Genomic DNA, 16153 nt, shown 5'->3' with positions numbered 1-16153 from the left:
CCTAACAACTAGTGTTCATTCATTCTAACACTCAGACTCTAAAGTCCCATATAATTACTACAGGGTCAGCAGACTCTTGCAGATTTAAATGTTTTTAACAAGTAAGCATTAACACTGTACAGACTACTTAAGATCTGACAGAGATCAGATGCAGTCAGTGAGATACCCTTACCTTTTTAGTTTTTTCTTTTCCATCATTTTAAGTGCACTTTTTATGGGAGGTTCTATGTAAACCAAAGCGATCAAACAACACACTACAGCCTTTGTCCAGTCTTGTCTGTGACCAGCCTTTTAAAATTCAATTCGAAAACAGTCCTGGCAGATTTCCACTCAATCTGTGAAATTTAAATAAAGAACATTTCAGAAGTGATTAGAGAGCATCTGCAGGACTCGCAGGAGCCAGACAAAAAGCATTGCTGACATCACTTTTCACTCATTTTGGTACAAACTTACTGTGAAAAACTGAGGGGCTGCCAGCCCAGCCAGATAGAATTTTGTAAATAATTCTGTGTCGTCGTAAATATTAATATGATCCACAGGTTGGTTTCACAAATTTAAGAAAACTGTGTTATGTGTTAAGCTTCAAAAATGTAACCACAGTGCACCCTGCTGGAAGAAAGCTGTTAAGTAAAGAATTTACAATTGTGTGCGATCTCAAGCTCAGAGACAGGATATCTGGGCCAGGAAATTTATTCTATTGTCCTAAGACAGATATAATTACTAGGTTTCACATGTAAAGTGTCTTTTTATTGCTGTGGCTTCCTAGCAGGTGCACATTACAGAGTTATGTTAAATTTTAAGTTCTGTGAGCCTGGGAAACTTAAGCAGAACTGTCAAGAATGATGTAATCTGAAATGACTCGGCAGTAATGTGTATTATGAATTTAAGTCTTTCTCAGAGAGAAAGATTCAGCATTTTGTATTTGACTTCAGACCTGTTAACAACTCACCAGCACTGTGCCTTGCTTGTAAGTAAAATTTAGAACATAGTTTTTCTTAGAGATAGATAGGAATATAGCCAGATTAGTGTGGATGTTTTCTATATTTATGTCAGACTGTCCCACAATGTTGTTTTAAAGTATGTCCTGTGATTTCTGAACTCTCTATTATCACTGTGTTGAATCAATGGGTATTGTCTTGTGTTATTATTATTTATTATTAAATATTTTAAACCTTTTAACTGTGGCTGTTTTGTGTAGAGATAATTTAAGCTCTTTACAGTACTTGCATGTATTTGGCGATACTGTATAAGCCATTTCTAAATAGCCTTCAAGTCTCAGTCACACTTAACTGGATAATAACAACATTGCAAAGTAAAATTGGACACGTTTTGGTAAGGGCCTTTATAGTAGCTGATAGTGGTTGGAGGCAGTCGGCACTATCGTATAGTCTGGGCAAAAGGGGGCATAGCTGGAGAATGTGTGCCAGCCTTCCCCAGGAGTGTCTGTGCATTTGTATAGAACTCAAATCTTAGTGTGTGTGTGTGTGTGTGTGTGTGTGTGTGTGTGTGTCAGCTACTTGGGCAGGGACACTAAGCACTGGTTGGACAGAGAGGGTGCTGGAGATTTTGGCTTGACCACTTGGCTGAGATCCGAACTCTATAGCTGTGCTAGTGGGGAGTTTTATTGGGGATCTGGAGAGAAAGGGCAAAACCAGCCCCAGACTGACTGTGATCTCTGTGTGCTCTTACAGGACATTGTACTTTGTGTGTGTAACTGTTATCCACCCAATGTGGATGCCCCTCACTGGTGTTAGTGGTGAGGATTGAGGCTCCTTGATTACTGGGCCAGTGCACGGGCATCACATATTAAATTGTTTGGCAATGGTGGGATATCCACATCAGATATTAATTGTTTGACAGTGGTGAGTTAGCCACATCACATATTAATTGGCTTGTAGTGGTGTGGATAGTGAATTCCTGTAGCTTGTGTACAGTGATCACTGAAGGTATTTTTGCATCCTAAATCAGCCATGCAGTGAACATTCAGAGTTCAGATCACAATTGTTTTATTTCTTTTGGTAGCTTAGTTAGTCAATGGGAGCAGGAAAGCATGTACCAGGCTAAAGCACTGGTGCATGGAAACCTGACTAAGGCAGACATGATTGCAGCTTTGGTCACAGCTGAATCAGAGAATAGCAACCAGGAAGATGATCAGACTGGTCGTGGAGATGTACAACACTCAGAAAATGGACAGCTCAACCTTTCTAAAGAGGACTTAAAAATCCATCTGGAGCTAAAGAGACTTGAGTTGGAAGCCACGAATTTGGAAGTAGAAGCAGCACAGAGACTGAGGCGTCTAGAGACTGAGGAAAATGAGAAACTGCTACACCTGGAAGCTGAGGAAAAGGAGATGCTGACTCTTCACCAGAGTCGTGGAGGTAATGGGAAAAGGAGTAACAGGACCCCAGAAGCACAAAAGGTCAGTAAATGTCTTCCACAGTTTACAGAGGGGGATCATTTTGATAGTTTCATTCATATGTCTGAGAGGGTATGTAAACAATATGATGTTGACCAAAGGCTCTGGGTACGATTCCTCACCCCCTTACTTCAATGTAAAGCTGTAACTGTGTTGTCCAAGATATCTGATCATGATTTCTTAAACTGTATGACTGTCACTGTCCATGTTGGTGTGAATGACCGGAGACATACCTCCCTGGACTACATGAAGAGACAGAGCAGCTCTCGGATCTTGTAGCCCATGCAGATATGACCCTAGCTCTGAACAGCATCCTACAGTTCACCAGAATGATACCACAGTACAAGCAGAAAATTATTGACTTCAACAATTGGCTAAGTTTCTGGTGTCATTCTAAGGGGAGCCAGTATCTGTCTGCCCGGGATGACATGAACGACAGACCTCGATGCTTCGCCATAGATTGCCTGCACCTGTCACCCCAGGGATTCCGGATACTGGACAAGGCTCTTGCCAGCCCTATAGTGCCTTTTTTAGACAATGTCCTGAAGATAAAATTACCACCATAAAAGCTACAAGCAAACAAAATCTGAGGTTTATGCTACTCAACGCTAGAAGTCTAAATCTCAAAATGCACTCGCTCGAAGCAATCCTTAAAATGGAGAACATCGACATCTGTGCAGTGACCAAGATCTGGTTCAAGACTCCAGAGAGCACTGCAGCACTACCAGGCTATAATTCATACCACACCTTTTGACCCCTAAACTTGGACCAAAGCAATAAAGGCGGTGATGTCTCCATATTCATAACAGATATGCACACCTCCAGACTAGTAGCCAAACATAATGCATCAGAGATACTTCAAGTACAACTAACACTGGGTAAAACTGCAATCCAGGTTGTAGCCTGCTATAGATCCCCCACTATGTCCCAAGACTCCCACTCCACATTCCTAAACACACTGGAAAATATTAGGGTACAACCCAATTCCCTTATACTGGGAGACTTTAACTACCCCTCCATTAACTGGGAAAATTACTCATGTACCAACACACTTGCTCAACCTTTTCTGGAATTCATTAATTCCAACGCTCAGGAGCAACTCATTCTTACCCCCACCAGGGGTAGAAACATCCTTGACCTGGTCATTACTAACATGGGCGACCGTTGCTCTACACCAGTAATCAACTCCTCTCTGGTCAGATCTGACCACAAGCTAATCACCATGGATATCCATCCCCCCTCACCCCCCCCCTCAAAGGAAACCACCGTAAAAAACTTCTCCAAAGCCAATTTTGGGCTTCTAAAAATAGACGTGGTTAACTTCACGACACCCATGCAAATGGAAAATAGGTGCATGACTGCTGAATCATACACCAATGCACTGTATGAACACATACATAAGTGCATGGAACGGGCCATACCACACAGAACCAAGACGCTCTCCTCCAAAATAAGGAAGCCAATATTGTGGTCCCCCACCATAAACAAACTCTACAACAGAAGGGAAAAAAAAACTGTTGCAGAAAAGGGTGAATCCCAAGACTGGAAAAAAACCCTTGTTAGCCTCAGCAAAATACTGAGATCCATCCTCAAATCCTCTAAAGCTAGCTACGAAAACAAAATTGCTGCAGATTCCAAAGACAACCACAAGGCATTCTATAGTTATGTCAAGAATCTACATGGCAATACTCAGATCTGCTCTGAGTTACAGCACAATGGCAATACAGATGCAGAACCAACTGATATTGCCAACATATTGGCAGACAGGTTCAGTGTGAACTTTATCCCCCTTTAACCCCCTAAAGGGCCTATCACAATACCTGAGGAATGCCAATTCCTTATTATTACAGCTACACAGGTAAAAGCCACACTGTCCAAAGCCAAGAATACAGCTTCCATGGGACCTGATAATATCTCTGGCTGTGTTCTACATGAATTACAAAGTGAACTGGCACCACACCGGAGTATCCTGTTCAATCACAGCCTCATTTCAGGCTTTGTTCCTATTGAATGGTGCACTGCTACGGTCATCCCACTCCACAAAGGGGGAGCGACTACAGACCCTAGGGACCCCATTAATATGACGAGTCTGATATGTAAGGCTATGGAGCGCATCATCATGGACCTTATAAATAAGGACATAGGGAACCTCCAAACTCTGGACCCTACGCAGTTTGGGTTTGTGAAAGGGAGATCATGCCTGCTCAACCTGATAGACTTTGAGTCTGTCACCAGAGCTGTAAATGAGGGCTCTATTATCACCGTGTTGAAACAATGAGTATAGTCTTGTGTTTTTATTATTTATTATTAAATATTTCTAAACCTTTTAAATGTGGCTGTTTAGTGTAGAGATAATTTAAGCTCTTAAGAGTACTTGCATGTATTTGGCGATACTGTACAAGCAACTCCTAAATAGCCTTCAAGTCTCAGTCACACTTACCAACTGGATAATAACATTGCACAGTAGAATTGGATACCCTTTGGTAAGGGCCTTTATAGTAGCTGATAGTAGTGGCTGGTGGCAGTCAATACTACAGTATAGTCTGGGCAGAAGGGGGCACAGCTGGAGAACCTGTGCCAGCCTTCCCCAGGAGTGTCTGTGTGAGTGTATATAACTCAAATCCTAAAGTGTGTGTGTGTGTGTTAGCTACTTGGGCAGGGACACAAAGCACTGGTTGGACAGAGTGGGTGCTGGAGATTTTGGCTTGACCACTTGGCTGAGATCTGAACCCTATAGCTGTGTCAGTGGGGAGTCTTACTGGCGATATGGAGAGAAAGGGAGAAACCAGCCCCAGACTGTCATCTCTGTGTGCTGTGAAGGGAAATTGTCTTTACTGTGTGTGTACTTGTTATCCTCCCAATGTGAACGCCCCCTCCCTGGTGTTAGTGGTGAGGATTGAGGCTCCTTGATTACTGGGCCAGTGCACGGGAGTCACACATACATTTGCTTACTTGAATGCATAACACTCTATCAGCCATTAATTTACCATGTGTTACCAAATCCCCTAACCATACCTCATACTCCATTCTACTATCTATTGGCATCTTTCTGCATTCCTTTTTTTTAAGACAAGAAACATCTTTATTAAATCATCACTTATGACACAGGCAATTATACATTTACATAAAAAAACAAACCGTATTGACATAATTTTAGTTGCAGTTATTACAGATCACAAACCATGATGGCATCATTTTAGTTGTAAACATGTCACTTCTAATCTGCCCAGTCATTGTCTGTCAAACATTACACAGCTAATTTAAATCCTGCCTTCTTTTAAACCTCATTCCTCCCCGTATGCACTGTTCCCACAATTCCCATTTTTCTATTTAATTTGCTCCTACCCTTTTGTATAGGTCCCAGTTGTTTTATCTCTGTTACTATATTCACTACTTCTAGTATAGTTGGTTTAGATTTTGATTTCCATTTTCTAATTGTTTTTTTTTTTTTTTTTTTGCAGCCACCATAATTACACTCAGCAAGCCCATACTATGTCTAGGCAATTCCAATTCTGCAGCATAGCTCAGAAATATCATTTCTCTAGATGCACCAATTTGCTCACCCAGTATCTCTGACACAGCAGTCTGCAGGGAATCTTTAAAGTCTGCCAACTCATTACACTCCCAGAAACTATGTTCCTAATTAACTCTTTCTTCCCCATCACACCACCAACATTTGCTGTCTACCTGAGGAAGAATTCTTTGGACTCTACTGGGGATATAAAAAATACTTATGTAAATACTTCAAAGCAAAAAGTCCTAAATCTCCTAGAATTTGTTGCATATTTGGGAGACGTACATATATCCCCCATTGTTTCTTTGGGAATTTCTCATCCAGTCTCTCTTCCCAATCCTTTCTAACCTCCTCTGATTGATTCTTACAGGTATTATGCAATATTTTATATGCTCTACTAATTATTCCTTTTTAGCAGCAGTTTCTCTTATACATTTTACTAAAATCTCTACCAGTGCTGGTCTTTCGTTTAGGACTCCTCTGTCGCTTGTCCCTCTCTTATATAGATGACAAGCAGGCAGGGTATTTTGTTTAGATGCTTTAATACATTGAAACACATCAGGATGGATAGCAGCAGCATAAAATATAAACAAACAGGTTAACAGACAGACCTTACAGACATACATCCTTACATCTGAATAGATTACTACAAAATGGCAGTTATACACTTGTGCAAGGCCATGGATAGCTTCTTAAAGATACGTGCACACATACTGATCTACATCCTCTCTCTTAAAAAAGATTGCCCTTTGTAAAAATAATATTAGAGTTAGACATGCATTACTATAGACATTAGAAACAAAACACAATGTTCATGTCCAAGTTGCCATGTATCTGCTACATGGTTTGGATATACGACCAAATCTCATAACAATCTGGACTGAATTTAGCAATAGGGACAGTCTTCAGTGAACAACTCGTATCAGGAACTTCTGGATCTGTCACTGGAACAAGAATATTCTTTGGAACTTCCCCAGGAATTGAAACACTGGACAACTCGCTCTGCGATAGAGAGTTTCTCAGGCTGTGTGCTATGGCATAGGCTTGGACACTCGTTTCAAATGTTTCCGATTCTGCCTAAACTGTACTCCTTGTGATTCCAAAGCGTATGATCTCTGCTCTGGGCAAATATTTTTTATGACTCCAATCCAATCATAACCTTTGGACATTTGCATCCTTACCACTTCTTCTCATAATGGATTGAGCAGTTTGTTGGTTTTATCATAGTAGGACTTCTGGGTTAGGCATTTCTTCAATAGAAAGGCTTTCACTGACCTGTGGTTCTTGACCCATGGAACCAACAATTGATTCCTGAGTGGTAATGCGGTTCTGGTTTCTCTCGACAGAAGTCTCTGAGCAGGTGAACCAAGATGTTCATCATGAGGAAAATTTCTGAGATTCAAGAAAACATCACTATTATCTCGTTTTGACTACTCTAGTAACTGTTTTGTACTTTGTACTGCATGTTCTGCCAAACCATTTGACTGCAATTTCTCAGGGCTACTCGTGACATGAACAAAGTCCCATTCGTCATCAAATCTTTTCAACTGTTGGCTTGTAAAATGCATGCCACTGTCAGAAATAACTTTGTACAGACTACCATGCACTACAAAATGACACATCTTAGTAATGACAGTACTAGATGCTAGACTGGGAAGTAGGTCAATCTCAAACCAATTAGAGTAAGAGTCTACAAACACCAAATAATGTTGACCATTCCACTCGAAAATGTCAGTGGCAACTGTCGACCACGGTAGTTAAGAAATCTGGTTTAGCTGAAGTGGTTCCTTCTGCTCATGTGGCTTGTACTATTACATGGAACAATATGAAAGTGCTCTCTCAATGTCTAATGACATAGAAGGCGAAAATACTAGTCCTCTTGCCCTTCTTTTAGTAGTGTCGGTTCCTGGGTGTAAGATAGTAATCTATTCTTGTTGCAAGGACTTTGGAACAATTACTTTTGGACCTTTCATAATGATACCATTGTCAGACAAAATCCATCTCTGCAAAGAAAATAAGGTTGCACTTCTTGAGAAACTAGATTGCTTTGACAGCCACCCTTGATTGACAAAGTAGTTGAGCCTTTGTAAAACTGGATCTGTGGCTGTGTGCTCTCTTATCTCATCAAGGTGTGTGGAAGAAAAATTTCTCACTTCCATGACCTCAAAATCAAGGTTCTCATTCTCATGCTGTTCTGTGGCATTTCTGGGTGATCTGGATAATGTATCAGCAAGATAAAGAAGTTTGCCTTTCTTGTAAACAAGAGTGAAATTATACTTTTGCAATCTTAGCATCATGCATTGCAGTCTGGCTGGAGCTGAATGCATAGACTTTCTCAAAATAGTGACTAGGGGTTGGTGGTCTGTTTCGATTTGGATAAGTCTACCATAAACATATTCATGGATCTTTGAACATGCAAACACATTGCCAAAAGCTCTTTCTTAATCTTTGCATACTGTATTTTCATTTGGGTAAGAGTTCTCAAAGTGTAGGCAACACAGGTTGATTCTCTTGTTGAATGAGTGCACCAAGACCAAATTTCGAAGCATCACAGGAAAGAGTAACTAGTTTGTGAACATCATTGTATCTTAGAGTTCGTGGACTAACAATTCTGTGTCTCAGGACATCAAATGCTCTCTGGTGTTGTTCTAACCAAGACTAGGATACATTTTTGTGTGTCAGCTTTCTTTACTGAAGTCCGGAATGAACTTGCCTATATAGTTAACCGTGCAGAGAAAACATTGCAGACATTGAACATTGTCTGGAGCTGGCATCTCAAGAATGGCTGTTTGGTTAGAAGGGTCTGGTCGTAAGCCTGAACTGGTAAATAAATGACCAACATAAGTAACTTCTTGTAACCTGAATTTGCATTTCTGTGGATTGGGCTCAAGATTCACTTTAAGTGTCCTTTCCAGAATGTTTCTGAGGTTTCTGTCATGCTTAGCTTCACCATGACCTCCTACTAGTATGTTGTCAACTATAATAGCACAAGGATACCCAGAAAAAAGTTGCTCCACAGCACACTGATCAACTTTACTTGCAGAATTTATCCCAAATGGCATTCTCACAAATCTGTACCTGCCAAATGGAGTAATGAACGTAGTGAGCAATGATAATTTCTTGTCAAGCTTAATTTGCCAAAATGAACTCTTTGCATGTAAGACAGAAAAAACAGTGGAATTTGACATGAAGACTGCGACTTCTTCGACTGTGCGCATTGGATGAGAAGGTCTTTTTAGTGTTTTCTTCAAATCTCGATCAAAACATATTCTGATGTCATCTGAGCTATTCTTATGAGCTACCACCATGGAAGATACCCATTAAGTTGGAGTACACAAACCAACTGGACAAATCACACCTTGTCACAGCATTTTATCTAGCTCGGCTTTGACTCTAACCTGCAAGGCTATTGGAACTTTTCGTGCTGGCCTAACTGGACTGAAATCTGGGTCTAATTTCATGGAGTACACATCTGGAAGCTTCCCTAATTGGTCTTCAAAAAGATCAGCATAGGTAGAAAAAATGTACTGGACAAAATTAGAGTAGTCGTCTTTCAAGCTAACTTGATGGACTTGCTTATTAAAAGAAAGCAGTCCCATTTACAAACTATGTCAGAGTCCTAATAATGACTGGAAGTGCCTCTTGACCACATAAAATAACACGTCATAGCTTCTTACCGCAGACTAACATGAAAGCACTAATGAGCCTTAAGTTTGAATTTCTTCGCCAGCATAAGCAACAAGCTTCGCACTCCTTACAAAGTCAAGCCTTTCACCATGACATACACTAGCAAATGCTTCTGCTGACATAACATTGCATTTAGGAACCTGTGTCAACTTTGAGCTCTGTGGATTTGCCATTTATTCGGACAACACAAAATACTTCATTCTTTGCCCTTAAATCTAGTACATTGACTATTTCATGAAGCATTGATACACCATCTACATAAAAAAGTAGTGTTGCAGCTCTAACTGATCAACTAATTTCTTACAATGTTCCCTCTTAATAAATAATCTGGGCCTTTTCATTTCCAAAACCATTTGAAATTATTCCATTTATTGCATTTCTGGCATTGTTGACCAAAAGCTAAACATTTTTTCCCTTTTGGATACATGGCTTCCACCACAAGTACGACAGCTGGCAATGAAACTGAGTTGCAGTCCATGCTTTGAGTTTCCTGACTCACTTTTATGCTTCGCTGAGACATGTGCGAACTCTGGAATTTGCTGGAAAGTTCTGGGGTTTACCAGTGAGTGCTGCAGGGGCTACAGTTCCTGCCCTGTGCTTGGGCCTGCTTTTTTTTTTTTTTTTTTTTAACTATGTGCTGCATACTATCAGCATGAGCTTTATCACTGTGCCTTCTTGAGCTGTTCTCATTTGTAAGCATATTTGTGTGCTTTTCTGTGAACTTGTATATCGGACAAATTTCAATAGCCTTATTCAAAGTTAAATCACTGTCATGAAGCAAAATCTTTCTCACAGCATCATCTTTAATACCACACATGTCTGTCTTCATCAACTTAGCCCTTAAATTACCAAATCTGCATGTTTGCATGTTTTAGCCTTGTTTCTCAAGTAGGTTATATACACTGCAAAAGTTTCACCAGGCTTTTGACCCTTGTATAAAACAAGGGTCTTTCCATTGTAACATTTGTCTGGGGGTTACACATTTCTCTAAATTTAAGTTTTAAGCTCTCAGGGTCCTCCCTTGACTCACCCGGCACAACAATATGATAGTTATCCCCCCTCTCCTGTATAGATAGCAGGTACATACACAAATGAACATTTCCTTTCTATGGCTTCTGACCCAGCTAAATTAAGCAGAATAAATGCCTTTGCATGGTCATCTTTAACAGAAAATACAGCCTGTATGAAAATGTCATACTCTTGCTCAAACATTCTCCAGTTCTCAGCAATATTACTGTCAAACACAAGTGGAATGGGTTTTCAAAGTCATTCTGCCACAACCACAAAGTATGCACAAACACACTGAAAATATGGCCCTTGTAATTATATACAAACTGTTCTAAGAGCTTGTAACAACATTCAAATGCACAATAAACTCTTCGAAATACTGTACTTTGCAAAATATGCTCTGTAGTGACTGTATTCTGTGAATTAACTTTACTGTAATACTGCACAAGCACAAACATGCAGATACTTTATACACTTCTGATAATTCTGATATGTTTAATTAATTAAAAAAATACGTGCTTTATTTAACATTTGTTGACTGGGAAAGTCCGACTAGAACAGAGCCTATTTTCAGCGTAGGCCCAGGGAGAAACGGTCCAGATGCATGTCTTTATAATGTGGGAGGAAACTGGAGTACCCGGAGGAAGCCCATGCAAACACAGAGAGAACAAGCAAACTCCGCACAGAAGGCACCCCAGACGAGAATCGAACCAGAGGCCTCTTGCTGTGAGACGACAACTTTAACCACTGCACCACTACATCACCCAAATATAAATATATATATATATATATATATACATATATACAAATATACATATACACACATACACACACACACACACACACACACACACACACACACACGAGAGAGACATTCATGGATTTGCATACTTCGCAAAAGGGTCTCACAGAGACGGATAACTGGTGCCAGAGCCATGGCCTAAAGCTAAATCCCCTTTGGAAAAAACAAAGTGCCCACAAATTACCACATAGGTGGTAATCCATTAAGAACAGAAGAAGTAATTAGGGACTTGGGGACCCAAGTAGATAGCAATATCTCCTTTGACAATCACGTTGCCAAAGTGGTTAGAAAGACCTTCTATATGGCCCACCTTATCATGAAAGGGTTCACATCTAGATCAAGAGAGGTCATTGTGCCCCTCTACTTATCAGGCCAATAATTGAGTACAATGCCCCGTTTGGGATGTACCTTACCCGACACCTTCAGCAACTGGAAAGACCCCAAAAGTATCTCACCAAGAGGATCAAGGGGCTCAAACAGATGCCCTATGCAGTTCGGCTAAAGAAACTCCAGCACTACTCAGTGGCGATCTGTGTCTGACGTATAAAGCCATGTCTAACCCAGAATTAATGGACATACTTCACCTCAGGAAATCTAAATCCCTTAGAGCTACACGCTCCAGTGACCTGAACCTCAGCACAGAAATAAATAGGACATGCTGGAGGGACAGATTCATATCCCAGAGGCTACCCTCAATCTGGAACAAAATCCCAATCCATGTCAGGCAGAGCCCTTCACTGACCCTCTTCAAGAGAAATCTTGACGAATGGATGGGAGATCGTAAGTTTACCCCTGGGATCTCTTCTGTGTCGCTGCTTGACAGAGGTACAGTAAACAAACCTTAAAAGGGCTACCTTCTGTGACCTACTATACAGAGGCACAGTCAACTAATCTAAAAGGGTGGCGAAAGCCAAACATACTCTGGCTAGGCTTATAAATACCCTAGGGCAGACAGCCTAGTATCAACCTATGAATCTATAAAAAAAAAATAGATTAAAAAATAAAATGCTTAAAATGTGTTCTCAAAGGTACCTATTGTGGACCATTACTTATACTTCTTATTAAAATTTAAAAGAAAATATTTAATATTTTATTATAAATCATATAATCACTTGTAGTGATTCCCCAAAAATATATATGCATTTACAATTAATTGTTAATTGTGGAACATTATAACTTAGCTGTTCTCATTTTAAGTACTGGCTTTAAGAAAAGGAATTAATTTAAACTTAGATGGGTACGTGTGTGAGCCTATAAAAAGCCCATTTTCAGTGGAGGCCCGAGGAGAAAAGCTCCGCATTAATTACATACAAAAGTAAAATAATAATACATAGAACAGAGTGATACGAGCAGTACATTCACATTTAAAGAATAAATAGCAAAAAACAGTGATAATGTTTTAGCAAAAACAGTTGTTTCCCTTTATTTTATTTGTTTTATGCAATTCAGGCTTTATTTCAAATATTTTCAGTAGTAATTTGAATATTTTATCAATATCAGACATATTGGTTTATGCTAATATCATTTAGAATGTTCTGTATTTTTCATATTTTGTGAATAAGTAGTAGTAGTGCTGAGCCAGTTTTAACATCTGGAATTCGTTTTTGACCTGTTTTGCGAACTATGCATGTTGTAGGGCTGATTCACTCCTGTATATTCCTCCAGTTTCAAATGAGTGCCTCTCGATCTCAAGCTGAAGAATTTGGATTCCATCCTGGCTTCAAGTCCATTAGACATGCCGCTTCTGACACCATGTCACTCGTCTCTCTCTAACAGAAATGAGAAGCAGGTGGGGTATTTCATTTAGATGCTTTAATACACAGAAACAGATCAGGATGGCTAGCAGCATCATAAAATATAAACAAATTGGTTTAACAGACAGACCTTGCATACATGCATGCTTGCATCTCAGCTTACTCCAAAATGGCACTCAGACTTGCACGTGCTCAGTGTTTATAAACTTGTGCAAGCCCTTGGATAGCTTCTTAATGATACATGCACACATATTGCTCTACAACCCCTATTTCTTTCTCTTTGCCTATACTCCGGTATCAATTCTTGACAGTGAAAGCAATCTCTAACCTGCAGTCCAAATAAATTCTTGACATCTTCCCATTCTATTACCTTTCCCACTCAAGAATTTCTGAGTCTCCAATACCTTGGTTCCTTTGCCAGTTTTCTCCAATAAATCCCAATCCATGCTTACCTATAGTCAGTATCCCTAACTGCATCCCTATCGGCAGAATCTCCTTTCTCCATTCCTGCGTTGTCTTAGTTCTTGGAATACTTTCTGCTACTTTATGAATATAATATTCTGCATGATTATTGTTATTCTCCTTAAAGATCTGCATCCAAAATCCCAGTCTCTTCTTGTTTCCTGAGCTTCCCTGTTTCATCATAATCACTTTCCATTTTGAATTAAAGTTTTCTGCTTGCGCTATGTATAGCAGCCTAACGGTGTATCTCTGAAACACCCCTTTAAATCAATTAATCCGAATCCACCTTGTTCTGTTGGAAGAATCAGCTTATCCCATTTCATCTTGCCAGACTCCCCTCCCAGATAAAATCCTTTAGCTCTTTATTGGTAACTTCTCCTCTGGTATGCCTGACTTGTGTGTAAGACTAAAGGGACTAAAAACATTTTAACTGCCTGTATCTTACTATCAATTATCCATATAGCAGAGCTTCCAATTTCTCAGTTTTTGTATTATCTTTTGTTTAGCCTCTTCCCACAAATCTTTAGCTGCCACACCGGAATCATTTTTAATCCATACACCTAAGTATTTCATTCTATCATGCCCCCATGAATATGGATATTACTGAACTAATTTCTGTGGGGGCACAGAATTTACAGAAATAGCCCTTGCTTTATTAATTTGTATTCCTAAAAGATATACAACAGTCTCAAAATGTTCCACAACACTGAAATGTTCTTTTCTAGTTTTATCATGTATAAAATATCACCTGCAAATAGAGTCTGCTTTTTTGACTACCATACCAATTACATCCTTGAATTTCTGAGTCTCATATTTTCTTTGCCAATGCCTCTTAATATAATGCAAATAAAGGGAAACAATACACCTCTGCTCAAGTAGAAATCTGAGAGGAACCCACCCACTTTAATTTTCATATCCGATCCCTTGTACAACCGCTAAACCAACCTTATAAATTTTATCAGCTTCCATAGCTCTGCTCATAATCTCCCAGCTCACTCTGTTAAATGCTTTTGCTGCATCAAGACCCACCAACAACTGTGGTATTTTCTCACATTATACTTCCCTCTGGATCATCAATGTTCTGTTAATATTGTTAAATGTTTAGCTCCCCTCCACAAAACCACATTGAACCATATCTATCAATTTTGGCATCACTTTTGCCACTCTTTCAGCCATTATAGACAAACTTAATAATCATTGTTTAGTACTGAAATGTGCCTGTATGAAGCTGGATCTGATGGATCTTTACCCTCTTTAGGTATTACAGCTACCACTGCTTTCTTCCAGGATGTTGGTACTTCTTCTCCTAAAATGCCGTTAATCAAAACTTTCCAGATCTTTATCAGTTTTCCTCCTCCTAGCTTCTAAACTTCCACACCAATACCATGTATTCCCGGGGACCTTCCTGTTGATTTGTTATACATCACCATTTTATATCATCTCCTGCTATCCTGTTAGTAATTTCGCCTCATCTACCTCTAACCTTGGCATATTTAATTTTTCCATAAACATTTACACTTGTACTTTTTCTTGATTTCTATATTTGTCTGCTTTATACAGACTTTCACAGAATTTCTGAAATAATTCTAGTACCTCTACAGGCTCTCGTTATCTTCCTTGCTTCCGAAGCATGGCAACAGGCCTTTCTACTTTTGTTTCCTCAGTCGTTGTGCTAAACGTTTTTGTGCTCTATTTATTATCAAAAAACAGTTGTTTAATACAAATTTTTCTAAACTCATGCTTATTTTCAAGGTCATCCCTTATTTGCTGTTTAGCATTCTGTTGTTGCTCCTCCTCTTGTTCTGAGAAATTTCTCCTATTCTGCAATACTTTTAACATTTGTCAGATCCTCCAAATAATACCTGTTACTTCTTAACCACCTCTCTTTTTCTTTCATTTCCACCTTAATTTTTAAACTCCACTTTAATTTTATCCCACTCCCGAGCTATGTTTTCAGAAAAAAATTCTATCTTCTCTAATAGCTCCTGAATAATTTCCACTACCCAGTCCTTAAATTCCTCTCTTTTCAATGGAGAGGTGGGAAAGCACCACTGTCTCATTTTTATTTCATAACCCTGTGTTTTTATTTTTATTACTGGTGCATGATCTGCAAAAGTTATTAGGTGTGTTATGGGGAGATGTGTAGAGCATTACACTGCAGTGCAGATGGGCCAGGGTTCTAATCCAGGGTATGCAGACTCAAAGTAACTATCACACCCCAACAGCAACTAAACTAAAAACTTCTCCAAAGCAGATTATAACCTCTTATGGAATGGTATAAATAGCTTCACTGCACCTCCTCCCTCAGATGTAACTGGCAACTATGCCAAGCTCTACACCAATGCTTTGTACAAACACCTGTATAACTGCATTGACTCGGCCGGACCCAATAGGACCAAAACAAGTTCCTCAAGGAAGAGCAAACCTGCCTGGTGGACAACTGCCATTAGCAGGCTTTACAATAACAAGAAGAAATTGTTGTCCAACAGTAAGAGAGAGTGAGCCCTCCT

General features: G+C 39.6%; 1 long non-coding RNA gene across 1 annotated transcript in view; it reads right to left on the bottom strand.

Annotated features, from left to right (window-relative positions):
* The window catches only part of LOC122799650, a 242761-nt gene that overhangs the window by 164960 nt on the left and 61648 nt on the right, over positions 1-16153 (bottom strand). Inside the window, exon 2 of the long non-coding RNA XR_006364487.1 lies at positions 173-335. This is a non-coding gene — a long non-coding RNA (uncharacterized LOC122799650). The remainder of the gene's footprint in view (positions 1-172; positions 336-16153) is intronic.

This window comes from Protopterus annectens, chromosome 4.part0, assembly GCF_019279795.1.
Source record: "Protopterus annectens isolate FY-2018-M chromosome 4.part0, PAN1.0, whole genome shotgun sequence".
Classification (NCBI taxonomy): Eukaryota; Metazoa; Chordata; order Ceratodontiformes; family Protopteridae; genus Protopterus; species Protopterus annectens.
Note: the sequence above shows the minus strand (reverse complement) of the source record. Positions and strands in the feature narration are given on the sequence as shown.